This window comes from Oryctolagus cuniculus, chromosome 9, assembly GCF_964237555.1.
Source record: "Oryctolagus cuniculus chromosome 9, mOryCun1.1, whole genome shotgun sequence".
In the NCBI taxonomy this organism is placed as follows: Eukaryota; Metazoa; Chordata; class Mammalia; order Lagomorpha; family Leporidae; genus Oryctolagus; species Oryctolagus cuniculus.
The window spans coordinates 137,324,133-137,339,408 of NC_091440.1; the positions used below are offsets into that span (position 1 = coordinate 137,324,133).

The following is a 15,276-nucleotide window of genomic DNA, read 5'->3' on the forward strand; positions in this document are numbered from 1 at the left end:
GTGATGTGGACAGGAAGCCCAGAAGCAGTGGAGGACATGTTAGGGCATTCACGTGCCATGGCTGTGGTCATGAATGTGCTCCTATTTAAATACAGGCAGTGACACACTGACATTTTAGTTGCTCAATAATCTGGAATAGTGTCCTACATTTATCTTTACTAAAATAACGATAATAAAATCTACAAAGAAGAATTTTTTGACTGTACTGTACTTGGGAGCCTTTGTATAGCTAGGTAGTTTCCGTGATACAAAGTACTTGGATTTTGAAATTTACTATTATAAGGAAGAAGACATACCTGACACTATTTCATGTGCTTAAAGGATAACTTGCTGAGTTTCAGAAAACATTATGTAACTGTCACTGCATTAGCTATAATGTTAAATTGGCAAGCTGCAGCATAAAGCTTAAATCTGTTTCTCAAATGTGAACCACAATAGTCTAATGCTGCTTTGTATATACTGTAAGTGCTACAAATAGCCTCAGCACTGAACAGGTGTCCATACCTTTCAAATGAATGCGACCTTTAATGTAGGTTTTGATAGGCCACAGAAAGTATCAGTGTCTATGAATTTGTTAATCTATTTGGTAATGAAGATACTTCCTGTTATTTTGTTGTTGTTCCATATTTTCATGTTTGAATTTTAATTTTTACTATTAAAGTACAATTTGGAGGCCAGCACTGTGACACACTAGGTTAACCCTCTGCCTGTGGTGCCAGCATCCCATATGGGCGCCGGTTCTAGTCCCGGTTGCTCCTCTTCCAATCCAGCTCTGCTGTGCTTGGGCCCCTGCACCCGCATGGGAGACTGGGAGGAAGCACCTGGCTCCTGGCTTGAGATCGGCGCAGCACCAGCCATTGCGGCCATTTGGGGAGTGAACTAACAGAAGGAAGACCTTTCTCTCTGTCTCTCTCTCTCACTGTAACTCTACCTGTCAAATAAATAAAATCTTTTTAAAAAATAAAGTACAATTTGTTCAATGCTTCAAATAGGGTTGTCAGTGAAGAAACTTAAAAAAAGCTCACTCATGCAACAGCTTAAGTAAAAACTACATTTCCTGTTTTATGTTCATACACTTGTAATGATCTATTTCTGTGCAAATATAAGTGATGATATTTAGGCTTTGTTTCTGTTTAATAAGGCTTTTTACCATTGATTAAATGAAGGAACATATCTTTTTGAAGAGATTTATATTCTATAAATAGAAATTGGTTGAAACAATTAAAAAAAAGAAAGAGTCCCCAAGTAACCCCTGTCAGCCACCAGCTGTTCCTGTTGCATGCCGGCCTCACAGACCCACTGCACTGCTGTGGCCCAGAGAGGATCTCACTCTGTTCTCTGGAAGGGAGGCTGCGCCAGGTTGTCTATCACAGTGAAAGCTGACTTGATCAACAGCTAAATATGCTGTTAGTTTGTCTCCTGACAGCACCATGTGCTCTCTGCAGTCACCTGCTCCCTTGCTGCCCTCTGGGTTCAGGCTGGGAGACCTGGAGGGGAGAGAGAGGAGAAGGGGACCCTTCTCCCCTTCCTTGGTGAGTGTCAGTGTGTGGTGAAGTAGGAGGAGCCGCAGTGGTGATGGCTGTAGTAACTGTAGCTACAGTGACCACAGCATCAACACGGGCAGCAATAGTGACAGTGGCCATGGTGACAATCCTAGTAGTGGCAGCTGCTCTACTCAATGGCTAGAGTGGCGTTAGTGGCATTAGTGGCAGTGACACTGGTGGGGGAGATGACTATGGCAGCAACAGGAGCCCAGCAGAGCCAGCTCCCGAGTCAGACTTGCACTGGTTTGCAAGACACCAGAGTGCCACGGTTTCTAACCACTCCAAAAACAAACAAACTCTGTTTGGCTGCTCTGGTCTCTCCCACACCCACGTAGCCAACCCTTGCATTACACCCCATCTGTATGAAATATCTAGGCCTGCTTCTCTTTTCTTAAATACAGCCTGATTAATTTTATGTGATTTTCTAGAGCCACAGTCTTTAAGCTAATTTAAAGCTGCTCTGTGATCTCTATTCCGAACCTGGAGCTTTAACCATCTGGGTGCAACTGGCTGCTCATTTTGGAGAATCAGACAACAGAATGGAAGACAAAAGGCTGTTCTTGTCAAACTCCAGTAAACCTTGAGAAAGGATATAAATTATTAAATGCCTTGAAAACTGTTATTAACAATAGCTCCTATTATTGTTTGACAACATATTGGCTATTCAAGTATTTCACTATGGCAATACTCACTGTGAGGAAATTTATTCCACAACTTTTTATGGGATATTATTATTATTTTTTACCAGGCAGAGTGGACAGTGAGAGAGACAGAGAGAAAGGTCTTCCTTTGCTGTTGGTTCACCCTCCAATGGCCGGCGCGCTGCGGCCAGCACGCTGCAGCCGGCGTACTGCGCCCATCCGAAGGCAGGAGCCAGGTACTTATCCTGGTCTCCCATGGGGTGCAGGGCCCAAGCACCTGGGCCATCCTACACCGCACTCCCGGGCCACAGCAGAGAGCTGGACTGGAAGAGGGGCAACTTGGACAGAATCTGGCGCCCCGACCGGGACTAGAACCCAGTGTGCCAGTGCCGCTAGGCGGAGGATTAGCCTGTTGAGCTGAGGCGCCGGCCAGGATATTATTTTAATCTGAGGATTATATGAAATCATCTGATAAAAATAGGCACACTAACTCTTGGGCTTTGAGTTTCAAAGTCTGTTTTTCCATCTGCTATCTGAGGGCTTGCTCTATACCACCAGCAAAATGGAGGATTGACTCACAGGCAACTGTAACATCAAACCAGGGAGAGGCCATCTGTGCTCCTGACTCAACACCAGACAGATGCACGGGGTCTCTGAAGCGTCTGCAGACACTGAGCAGGCCTGTGTGAACCCGTGAGTGCTCCACGTGAACACAGAATGCTCCTGTGTGAACAGAGTGCTCCTGTGTGAACCCCTGAGTGCTCCTGTGTGAACCTGAGTGCTCCATGTGAACAGAGTGCTCCTGTGTGGACCCGAGTGCTCCTGTGTGAACCTGAGTGCTCCTGTGTGGACCTGAGTGCTCCATGTGAACACAGAGTGCTCCTGTGTGGACCCAAGTGCTCCTGTGTGAACCCCTGAGTGCTCCTGTGTGGACCCGAGTGCTCCTGTGTGGACCTGAGTGCTCCATGTGAATACAGAGTGCTCCTGTGTGGACCCAAGTGCTCCTGTGTGAACCCCTGAGTGCTCCTGTGTGGACCTGAGTGCTCCTGTGTGGACCTGAGTGCTCCATGTGAACCCCTGAGTGCTCCATGTGAATACAGAGTGCTCCTGTGTGGACCCAAGTGCTCCTGTGTGAACCCGAGTGCTCCTGTGTGAACCTCTGAGTGCTCCTGTGTGGACCCGAGTGCTCCATGTGAACAGAGTGCTCCTGTGTGAACCCCTGAGTGCTCCATGTTAACACTGAGTGCTCCTGTGTGGACCTGAGTGCTCCATGTGAAGAGTGCTCCTGTGTGGACCTGAGTGCTCCATGTGAACACTGAGTGCTCCATGTGAACAGAGTGCTCCTGTGTGGACATGAGTGCTCCATGTGAACCCCTGAGTGCTCCTGTGTGGACCCGAGTGCTCCTGTGTGGACCTGAGTGCTCCATGTGAACACTGAGTGATCCTGTGTGGACCTGAGTGCTCCACTCAGGTGAACACTGAAGTGGCCTGTGTGGACCCCAGTTGGTCTGCGCGAATACTTGAGCGGGCCTCCATGGACCCCCAAGTGCTCCTGTGTGAACCCGAGTGCTCCTGTGTGGACCTGAGTGCTCCATGTGAACCCCTGAGTGCTCCTGTGTGGACCCGAGTGCTCCATGTGAACACACAATGCTCCTGTGTGGACCGAGTGCTCCTGTGTGGACACCCGAGTGCTCCATGTGAACACAGAGTGCTCCTGTGTGGACCTGAGTGCTCCTGTGTGGACCCGAGTACTCCACGTGCACTTCCTCCTTCATAGAGACTTCAAGGCCTGGTAGGCTCCACTCAATCGCTGGGCAGCATTAACAACAAGGGAAGAGCTGCCAGGACTGCAGTGTGGGCTGGTGGCCCCAGCTCTTCCACTAGATGAGCACAGGGAAAACCACCCAGGCATGGAGGCTGGTTTAGGTCAATTTTTCCGGCTCAATAAATCTTAATGTGAAATATTTCTTGCACATTATTTGGGTTATATGAATGGTGGTGGCAGAGCAAGATGGAAGCTAAGGAAGAAATGGCAATAAATGAACTTTAAGATTCAGATATAGACTAAATTTTAAAAGGCATATGCAATGGGGGAGCTCAGGCCCTATCCCACAGCACAGAGAAGCCACTGCTCCATGCAAGGATGCATGACTGGGCCCCACTGTTGTAAGCTCCCCCGGTGGCTGGGGCTGGAGACTTGTAGGAAGGCAGGGTCAGCGGTGACAAGGGGGGGAACGGGACAGGGGGACCTGAAGCAGAGGATGTGGCAGCACAGGGTGAAGAGTGACAGAAATTGAAGCAGCTGATTGGATGTGAAGGTGGAAGGTAGAGGTGGAGGTGGAGGAGGAGAACAGAAGCTGGGTGCAGAGGTGGAGGAGGGGGCAGAGCTGGGTGCAGAGGTGGAAGAGGGGGCAGAGCTGGGTGCAGAGGTGGAGGAGGGGGCAGAGCTGGGTGCAGAGACAGGAGGGGGCAGAGCTGGGTGCAGAGGTGGAGGAGGGGGCAGAGCTGGGTGCAGAGGTGGAGGAGGGGGCAGAGCTGGGTGCAGAGGTGGAGGAGGGGGCAGAGCTGGGTGCAGAGACAGGAGGGGGCAGAGCTGGGTGCAGAAGCAGGAGGGGGCAGAGCTGGGTGCAGACAGGAGGGGGCTGGGTGCAGAGGCACAGGTGGGGAGCAGAACAAGTCCTAGTGTAGGTTTACGGAAAGGTCTCCTGGGTGAAAGGCCAAGTTGTCTGGGTGAGATCAGAAGTCCTGGGAAGCTGGGGCTGGAGTGTCGTGGTGGTATGGCCAGGTGACAATGAAGAGCCTCAGGTCACACCAGCAGAGGTGACCAGTCCTGGCACTGGAGGGAGAAGAGGCAGACAAATGCCTATGCAGGGTTTCATCATTCATGCACTCACCTGTCACACTAACATTGATTATCTCATTTGTCCAATAAGGTCCAATGATCGGCTAATGTTGCACAGCAGTGACCTAAAAGACGAAGGTCTGACCCCATGGAGCCTCCATAGCAGGAGGGGTCCACACAGCGAACAGGAAGTAAGATGCAACATTGAACTGTGTCGGGGCCCAAGAGAAGTGACGTGGAGAGAAGTACAGGTGATTGACGGTTAGAGCAAATCCAGAGAGGGAGCAAGAATGAGCAAATGACAGCGGAGGGAGTGCTGTGTCCAGGGCCCCTCCTCACGTGCTGCAGGAGTGGGCGGGCACTGACCTTCCCAAGGATCTTTCCTTGTAATCTGGAGACACAGCTGGGTCTCCTGCCAGTCACTCCTGCAGCCACCTGCTCTTCTCCATCACCCCCATCAGGCCTGGGCTTAGACACTCAGTTATTCAAGGCTCATTTCGTCCTCTTAGAGACCTCACAGTGCAGGATGCATCGCAGACTCTCCAAAGGAATGAAGTCCTGGCAAAAACTGGGCAAAATGAGGCTAATTCTGCCGATTCGGCTCGCTTAGCCACGACACTGAGAAGTCCCACAGCTTGTAGTCCACAGCCAGACGGACAGCTGGTGTTAGTGGCAGCCCGGGGCTGAAGGCTGAGAGCCAGGAGCCAATGGGGAAAAACACGGTGCTGGGCAGGGAGGTGAACTCAGTGTCCCCGGCCCAGCCTCGGCTCTAGGCAGCCGGGGTGGTGCCTCCCACATGGAGGAAGGCCTCTGTCACCCTGAGAAACACCCTACAGGCACACCCAGGAATGCGGCTTGGGCAAATACCTGGGCACGCATAGCCCAGTCCAGGCGACACAGCAAAGGCACCACCACACTTGCATCTCCAAACCTGCAGGCACGTGGTACAAGGCTGGTGCTAAGTCTCTTGGATGTGCGGATTCTGCTCACTTCCTAGAAATCCCAGCCCTGACCGTGCACCTGTGACTGCAGAGCTGGTGCAGAGCGACTCTCAGGGCTGTTCCCTGGGACGTGCACACTCTCACCACAGCTGCTTCCAGGGCAGCCGGAGCTCCCCACGCTAAGCATCAGCAGACGCCATCAGCCTCAGTGGTCCCCGGTAGAGACCCAGAGCACACAGCAGGTGGGGTCTGACCAGTGATCCCGGCTGCTTTTCACAGGTGGCCTGAGCAGACCTCACGCTACATGGTCTGTGGTCTCGTGTGTGTCCACCTGCCCATGGTCCCCACCACGTGTTGGCAGAGCATTTCCCCCTGTGTACCACGGCAGGGCCAGCTTGCAAGGCGTCAGTGACTGTTCCACTTTACAGCGAGAACAAAGTCTCTCAGGGCTGGTGCTACAGAGAACTAATGAGGACATTTCCAGATGAGGACGCTGAGCCCGAGGGGGAGGTGGCTCACACAAAGTCAAGTGACAGTGACAACAAGGGACTGGATCAGAGGTGGCGCTCCACACTGCATCATCTCATTTCACTTCCCAAGGACCATGCAAGGTGGAACACGATGAGGTCACACCTAGGTCCTGTGAGCCAAGTGCCACCCTGGCACCACCCCCAGGCAAAGTGACCCGAGGGAGCCCCCTCACCTCCCCTGAAATCAGGGCCATCCCAAGGAGGACAAGGCCGTCAGCTGGGGAGAGAGAACGACCAGGGCCACCTCATTGCTGGGGGACCAGGACAAAGACACAGGCAGCAGGAAGCAGGAAGCATGGCAAAGGGTGCACAGACACTGTGCCAGGGACATCACAGTGTGGCTGGCCAAGCTCACTGAGACCCAGAAGTGCCAGAGTTTTCGTCAGGATCTTCCTGTTTCTCACAGAACTTTTCACTCTAAACCCAGCAGGGTAGACAGATGAAGTTGATGTCCAAAACAACCTGAGGATACTAATTTTCCCCATGAGGAGCCCAGGGGTTTCAGAGAAAGGCTGTGCCCCACTCGGGGACACCTGGCTATGTCTGGTTGTCACACAGGACACTGCTGGCCAACAGTGGAGAGAGGCCAGGGAAGCTGCTGGATGTTCTCCATGCACAGGGACAGCCTTTTGACCAAAGATTATCTGGGCCAAGATGTCCCCAGTGTCAGGACCAAGAAACTCTGCTGCAAGTGACACAGAGCTGTGCACAGCCTTATCCCTGGCGCACAGCAAAACCGCCGGCTTCCAGAGCCGAGCTCCAGCCCTGACTCCATGACAGGTTTGGGCTGGTGGAAAGTCAATGTCCATCTCTTTGCCTCCCTAGAACTAGAGCAGCCAGGTGATGGTACCAGATCCCTGCAGCCAACTGGTGGCCAGAGGAGGTGGCAGGGTCACTCACGTTTGGACGCTGCCCAGCATGACAACCTGGGCATCACAAAGTGTGTGCACGCCATCTTGTTTTAGTGCAGTGTCCAACTGAGGACTTAAGACAACAGAGGGAGGGAAAGACACCAGTGCGGGCTGCGGCGTCCTCGTCTCCAGCACACACATGCTCGCTCACTCTCCCTCTCCTCTCTACTAAGCCGGGTCACAGCTGAATCTCCCTGGCAGACTGCGCCTGCCCAAGCACCACTGTATCCCAGTGTTAGACCTCTTCTCTCTTCTCACTTCCCTCAGCCAGAGGAGCCCGAGCCCGAGCCCGAGCCCGAGCCCTCGCTGTGTGTTCTCACTCCCACGCCCAGCACCAAGCTCTGCTGTATGCTCTGTGCTGGTCGAGCTGCCGTCTCTGACACTTCACGTACAGAATGTCCAGCCCAGGACTCGCCCCTGTACCAGGAACTCATTCCTCCTCACAAGGACCTGCCTCGTCCTCATGACGCAATCACCTGCTGGGGACCTTAGGACACCCTGAGTTCTGCATGACATGGCTCCGATGAAACAAGGGATTCCACATTTTCATCTATTAATCAGGAATTATCTGCACATGCAGTCCTGAAGAAAGGGAACAATTCCAACACGGTGGCTGCGGAGGCGGGTGTGGGACAACGCAGGTTCCCAGAACACAGGTCAGGGGCCCTGTGCGGTCCATCCACACTTTCTCCATCTGCTCAGAGAGCCACTTGCCATGAGGGATGGTTGGACCCATCTGGCAGGTGAAAGAGACTGGATTTTAAACTGTGAACTAAGGTAAATATAAGGAACTCTACTCCTCAGCAAACCTGGGCAGTCCTAGAGCCGCACACATAGTCATCTTCTTGCTTAGGGGAAGCGGCCCCACTGCCTTGCAGCAGACCCAGGTTGGACTCCTCAGAACAAGTTCTGTTCTCTCCCCAGATCCTTGGTAATGAGACAGGAAAAGGAGAACTTAGCATCCCCATTGGCAGTCAGTGAAGTGGGCACTGGGGACGAGTGGCTCACCCAGGGCCACGTGGCTGCTGAGCCATCAGGGCAACCGTCTCCTTTTGGGGGCTGCTCCTTCCACACCAGGGAATGTCTCTGAAGAGTTCCACTCTAGAATGTCTGTCTCCCACACCCCCAACATCTCAACCAAATCCCAACCCCTGGGGTCCCCCATACCCTCAACTGCACAGAAAATCCCACCCAGGAAAACATCACAGAATGTTCTGTGTGCACACAGGCCGTCGACGCTCACACCAGGAGCCAGTGGGGAACAATCAACCAAATGTGTACCTTTTGTTGTACAAAATACAAATACCTTTGTTGTCCCCTGAAGACGGATTGTGGCTGCGCCAAGTATCAATTTGCTGTCAATTCATTCACTGCTGTACATAACTTCCTCCAGCCTACAAAGATTAATTCCATTTTCATCTTGTGTACTTCCTTTCCAGCCTCCTAATCTATTTTCTATTTTTATCCATTCAACTTTGCTTCCTGTCAATTTCTATATCAGGATCTGCCTCACTTCCATTAGACAAGATGCTGCAATCAATATTCCTTGGGCCTGAGCATTTAGATTTTCCACTGTGGTTCGGCTTGTGCCAGGGGCGCCATGTTAGCTCCTTCGCTTGGCACTGCACCCACACTCACAGGGAGCAGCTCTACTTCCGTAAGGGTCATCATCACCATCGTCTGCATTTACCCTATTTCCTACTCACCAGCAGGCACTGAGCACCTACTGTGTGCCAGATACTGCGTGCTCACAGCGGGAACATGACTCCTCTGGGGGAGGGGTGGGTGAAGCACGATGGCAACTGAACAGAAACTGGTAAGTGACGGCAACAGGTGTCATGCAGAGGGCGGGGAGGGGCCTGGCAGAGCTGGGCCTTCACAATCGAGTGCTCTGCCCTACCGGGCAGAAGAGTACAAACACCTTGTCCCGCCCACCAGGGCTATTCAGTAGCCATGAGGCCAGGTACACCACTGATTCTGACCAGAATCCTGGCCACAAAGGGCGCCCCACAAGGAGGCAGGGCCACTACTGCGTACTGCGTGTTGAGACCACAGACTCACTTCTTCCCAGCCGTCCAGACCGCCCCTCCACCCCCATGTCACAGGGAGCCCAAGCGCAGCCTCCGTAGCTCTCTCACGCATGAGCAGGGTTCTGCTCAGCACACAGCAAACACTCAACGCTTTTGCTGTCACGACCCTGCCTCTGTGTCTTCAGCAGAAGAGGTTTGGGGCCCTGGGTCACTCCCTCTGGGAGACTTCTGCCTAGCTTGTGGTGCAGGAGGAAAGACAGACTTGGGCCAAACACCACTGCACATTTTCCAGCCACCTTTCACCCCTGCCCGATGGCTGCCTCACGAAGACCGCCCGGGAGGAAATCCTGCGGTCAGGCAGGTGGCGTCAACGTCACTTCCGCGAAGCCAGAGCTGGCTAGAACCAGGGGGATGCCTGTCCCAGACCTCTCCAGCTTCACACGTCTGCGGCCCCCAAGCTCCAGCACGGTTTGCACTAAGACAGGTGCACGTCGACCCTTGTGCATGCTATATCCTCATGCACGTGCCCTGCACGCGCTCTCAGGCGGGAGTCCATACACAGACTCTGTGTCAGCACACATGGAATAGGTGGGATTCCTACACTCCAGAACGGACGAGGATTCACTGCCGTCACGCTGCACTTGCACACGAAGGGATTTCGGAAAGCTCATGCAAAATGGAATTAAAAGATAAAAATAGAGCATAAGGCCCATCAAATTCCAGACACGTTTACAAGCAATGGTCCCAGCCGTGTGTCCATCCCTAAAGCTGCAGGCCGGTGCAGTCCTTTACATCAGAAATGGGTGCCCTCTGAAATAGAAAGACGAAGGCAGCCCAACTGCAGCTGCAAAGCGGAAGCTGTGAAGTCCGTCAAGGCTCTCACACAACGGCCCCTCCCTGGAGACAGGACGGAGCAGCAGCGTCGCGGCGCCGTCCTCCCGGGTGCTTCTCTCACTGACTTCCACCAAAGGCTCCTCCGTTAAGCAGATGCCACCACTCTGCGGCCCTCCAGCAAGTCAGCAAGCGAAACGCCTCGCGCGCCCGACACTGCTGCTGTGACGGCGGCTCTCCACGCCCGCAGCCACGGTGCTCTGTCCTCAGGACGGCAGTGCTGCTGCCACGCTGCATCTCCAAGCTCCAGAACCTTGACCGACTCACTGAGCCTTCCACACGCTCGGCCTTTGCCTGACGCCCGTGGGCAGGAGCTCTGCTCCGCCTTTCTCTTCCCGCAGCACCGTGGGAAGCGAGCCACCCACCCGAGCTGTCTGCGGTGCTGCTGGTGTTTCTGCTGCTTATCATCGATCCTCGTCAGCTGGGGCACAAAGCTAATTAATATTCTCCCTGCAAACCGAGGTGCACGCTCTGCTGCTGAGGCTTCTCCCGCAGCCTTGTCTTGTCCATCTCCACACGAGTTACCCACCTGTAATCTCGTGTCTGCACACTCCACAGAGCAGCAGGGACTTCACCCAAGCTTCACCAAGAATTCCACGTTCACGCTCGCTTTAATTCTAGCGGAATTCGTGCTGCTCCCATGGGGCTCTTTTCACACTGATGGCTCAACCTTCTCAGTGCCGCACGCTAGATCCTGCTCAGATGTGCCACGTCAGGTCAGTGTGAGTTTACTTCGGTGCACGGTTTTTGCATAATTCACATTTCCATGAACTTTCGAAAGATGCCTCATATAATGGGGGTGGGGGGAGAGCTGAGGGGCGTGCAGGGAGGCCCACAGTCCCGAGGACCCCAGGCATAGCCAGAAAAGGGCTACCAAATACCCTACCACTCCTCACACTGCTCCCGAACAAACCCACTCGCTCATCCACGCCGCACACGGGGCCGAGCACCGTGGCAGACGCCTGGGCGGACAGCAGTGACCAAAACAGCAAACGCATCCGTGAGTCTGCACTGCCCGGTGGCTTGAGGGGCAGACTTGGGAATGGGGGAGACAACAGAGCGGCCGCAGGTGTCAGGTGACAGCGCGGGCTGCACTCAGGGTCCTCCCGCACCATCTCCCCCCGCCCGTGCCCCTCCCCGAGCCCGGCCCCAGCGCTCCCGGAGTCCTCCGGGTCCGTCCTTGCCGCTCCCGCACGGGCCCCTCTTCACGGTCTGGGCATGCCCGGGGATCGGTTCTCCCACGCTCCTGTGCCCCGCTAACCCCAGGAGGGGACGGCTCCGACACTCACAGCCACGTCCCCGCCCGGAGCGGCCTCAGCCTCCTCGCATACACAGCCAAGAGAGAACGCCGACCACCAGCCAACGCCACGCTGGGGGCGGCCACTGTTAGAACACGAACCCCAAACAGCACTGACGACAGCGTGGAAAGGGCCCACAGGGGGGCCCACGTCCTGGAAGCCCGCGCACCGCCACCGAGGAGTCAGACCGACACAGCACGGGCGGCCGCCGGGCCTGCTCCCCTAGAACGGCCCAGAACCCAAGGCGGAACCCTGGACAAGGCTGTGGGTCAGAGAGCAGTCAGGGAGCTCCAGGGAGGCCCAACGAGACGAGCAGCCACGGTGAGCAGGCAGCAGTCGGGGACCCCTCCCCACCACCACCTCCCTGGACCCAGGCCCCGGGGTACGAGTGCGGCCTGCTGACCTGCCAGGCCCTGAACGGGCCGCAAGGTGGAGGGCGCCAGTCCGCGCCGCAAGCGAGACTGAGGGAAACACTCCGGCCTGGCTCCCGAGGCCTGAACTACGCTCAGCCACGCCAGAACGAGCTGCCGGCGCGCCCAGAGAGCGTGCGAGGCCACCGGAGACTGGGGCGAGGGCGAGGCCGCCGGGTGAGGGCACTTCCGGGCAGAGAGGGCACTGCCGGGGGAGAGGGCACTGCCGGGTGTGGGCACTTCCGGGGAGAGGGCACTTCCGGGGAGAGAGGGCACTTCCGGGGAGAGAGGGCACTGCCGGGGGGGGGGGAGAGGGCGAGGCTGCTGGGTGAGGGCACTTCCGGGGGGGAGAGGGCACTGCCGGGGAGAGAGGGCACTTCCGAGGGAGAGGGCGAGGCCGCCGGGTGAGGGCACTTCCGGGGGGGAGGGCACTTCCGGGGAGAGAGGGCACTGCCGGGAGAGAGGGCACTGCCCGGTGAGGGTACTTCCGGGGAGAGAGGGCACTGCCGGGGGAGAGGGCACTGCCGGGTGAGGGTACTTCCGGGGGAGCAGGCACTTCCGGGGAGAGAGGGCACTGCGGGGGGGCGAGGCCGCCGGGTGAGGGCACTTCCGGTGAGAGAGGGCACTGGCGGGGGCGTGGCCACCGCGTGAGGGTACTTCCGGGGGGGGGGCGGGCACTTCCGTGCGCTCTGAGGCCCTCTGCATCGCCAGGCACCATGACTGTGCGATTGCAGAACGGAGGCCCTGGCTTCGTGGAGACACACGCAGTCCAGGGTCCAGGCATGTGAGAAGAGCCCTGATGGCGATCCCCCCCCAGTCCCAGTGACAACAGTCAGCTTTCAGTCACCTGTTGGGGGGGGTGGTACACAGCAGGGAGAGCAGCCGTGTGCATTTTTAAACTCCACTGTTTGTTATTACCAAGTGGGGGTTTCCCAGTGTGGGCTTGTCCCGCATCGAGTTGACTTTGCTGAATGCTCCTCTTCCTCACCAGAAAGTGGGACAGGCCGGGAACCAGGCCTTCCAGGACGGTGAGGACAGGAGCCGCAGCCTGGGGCGGGGCCCTGCACGGCACATTTTGCAGGTGGACTGAGTGGCTTGCCTGCGGTAAAGAAGCCAGCCTGGGCGGCCTGCTCCCGCCAGGCCAGGTGAGGGCTCCCAGGGCAGGCGTCTGGCTGCTTGTGACTCCCCAGACCTCAAGCGCCTCTCAGGGAGCCCTGGCTGGCCTGGCGTCAGCTGACAGGCCCACTGCAGGCGCCTCAGCGTGGCCAGGCCAGGTCTGTGCCGTCTCCCTCAGTCTCCCTCCCTCCTCTACAGGCTGATCTGGGCTGTGTATTCTAACCTTTCCATCGCGTCCTTAGATTTTTCTCCGTGTAAAATTAGATCCTTGGCTGGCGCTGTGGCATAGCGGGTAAAGCCGCCACCTGCGATGCCAGCATCCCATAGGGACCCTGGTCAGTGTCCCGGCTGCTCCACTTCCCATCCCGCTCCCTGCTAATGCACCTGGGAAGGCAGCAGATGGCCCAAGTCCTTGGGCCCCTGCACCCACAGGGGACGGTGAAGCTCCTGGCTCCTGGCCTTGGCTTGGCCCAGCCCTGGCCATTGCAGCCATTTGGGGAGTGAACCAGCAGATGGAAGATACTGTCTCTCCCTGTCTCTGACTCTGCCTTTCAAATAAATAAATAAATAAGTCTTTTTTTTTTTTTTTAAGATTTATTGATTTGAAAGGCAGAGTTACACTGGTTCACTCTCCAAATGGCTGCAATGGCCGGAGCTGAGCCCATCTGGCCAGGAGCTTCTGGGTCTCCCACACAGGTGCAGGGACCCAAGGACTTGGGCCATCCTCTACTGGTTTCCCAGGCCACAGCAGAGAGCTGGATCAGAAATGGAGCAGCTGGGACTCAAACTGGCACCCACTCAAACTGGCTGGGTCTCATCCTAGCCACGGGATTCCACGTCTCTTTCTGTAAACTCAGTGTGAAGTAAGCACAGTTGGCTGAAAATGGTTGTGACGAGATCCCCAAAGTGCAGCTTTGGGTGTAGGGTGGGGCTGGGAGGGAGAGCTGAAATGTGCAGCTCTCAGTTGCTGCTATGTGGTGTGCTCACTCCGTCGTTCCCCTGCCTCGCCCTTCCATGGCAGGTGCGTCCACAGCACACACAGCATTGTCCCCAGGGCACCAGCTGCCGTGTCCTCAGGGACCTCCCGCGGCGCTTTGCCTAGTCGGCCAGCCCAGGACGCTGCACTGGTGCCATTACAGGTGGCTTTGCAAAGCAGCAGCTACGAGCGTCCTGCGTTTGAAGAAAATTCAAGCTCACCCCCAGGGCAGGTGTTGTGCAGCAGCAGCTGGAGCCCCTGGTGGGACACCCACATCCCATCCTGGGGAGCTCATTCGACTCCTGCTCCCTCACCCTTCAGTGCGGCTCCCTGCTAATCGTGCACTTGGGAGGCACACAATGATGGCCCGAGAGCTTGGGCTCCTGCCACTCATGTGGAAGACCCAGATGGAGTTCCTGGCTCCTGGCTTCAGCCTGGCCCAGTTCTGGCTGTTGCGGCCATGTGGGGAATGAACCAGTGGATGGAAGATCTGTCAGTCTGCCTTTCAAATAGCTGTATCGCCCCCGTCGGTGGTGAGCTCTCAAGGCCCAAGCCTTTTCCTGCTCCAGCCGACAGGGAGCCTGAGCCTTCCTGACCCACGTGGCACAGTCAGCAAGGACGAAGAGGCCGACTTTCCATGAACCTCTCAGTCACTGCAGCCTTCGCCCTGCTCGGTCTGCAAAGGGGCAGAGGTTTCCCGCTCCAGAGCCTGCTGATGCGACGCTCCGCGGTGCCCTGTGTCACAGCGCGTGAACGACCGGAGTGAGGCAACGCGGTGTGGACGCTCTTCACGGGGGCGTGGGAGCAGAAGCAGGGCGCAGGGGCGGCCGCAGCCAGGGCAGACCGGGCCCCGCCCCCACCCCTTTCCTCGCGCTCGTGGCTGGAGCGGCTCCATCGGGAGCACCGAGGCGCGAGGCAGGCGCAGCGGCTCAGCTCCCCCCCAGGGCCCGTGCCTGGAGTCCTCCACTTCCTGAAGTGGAGGGCAGCTGGACGTGTCTGCTCAGCGGGGCTGGCTGAGGACTGTGCCCACACGTGAGCGCCGTCTCACCACGGTCAGGGTGGTCGCCTGTTCCCCTGGGCTTTCAGTTTACAAGTCCTCAGAGCCTGGGGCTTCCCAGCCTAGACAGACGCGCTGCCTGGGGCGCC

The 15,276-nt window shown here is 56.4% G+C and overlaps 1 long non-coding RNA gene across 1 annotated transcript in view; it reads right to left on the reverse strand.

The window, feature by feature from the left end:
• Positions 1 to 12,254, reverse strand: part of LOC127492086 (uncharacterized) — a 58,883-nt gene extending 46,629 nt beyond the window's left edge. Inside the window, exons 1-2 of the long non-coding RNA XR_007921119.2 lie at positions 12,032 to 12,254; positions 8,716 to 8,803 (exon numbers count right to left, since the gene is read on the reverse strand). This is a non-coding gene — a long non-coding RNA (uncharacterized lncRNA). The remainder of the gene's footprint in view (positions 1 to 8,715; positions 8,804 to 12,031) is intronic.
• Positions 12,255 to 15,276: the final 3,022 nt, after the last annotated feature.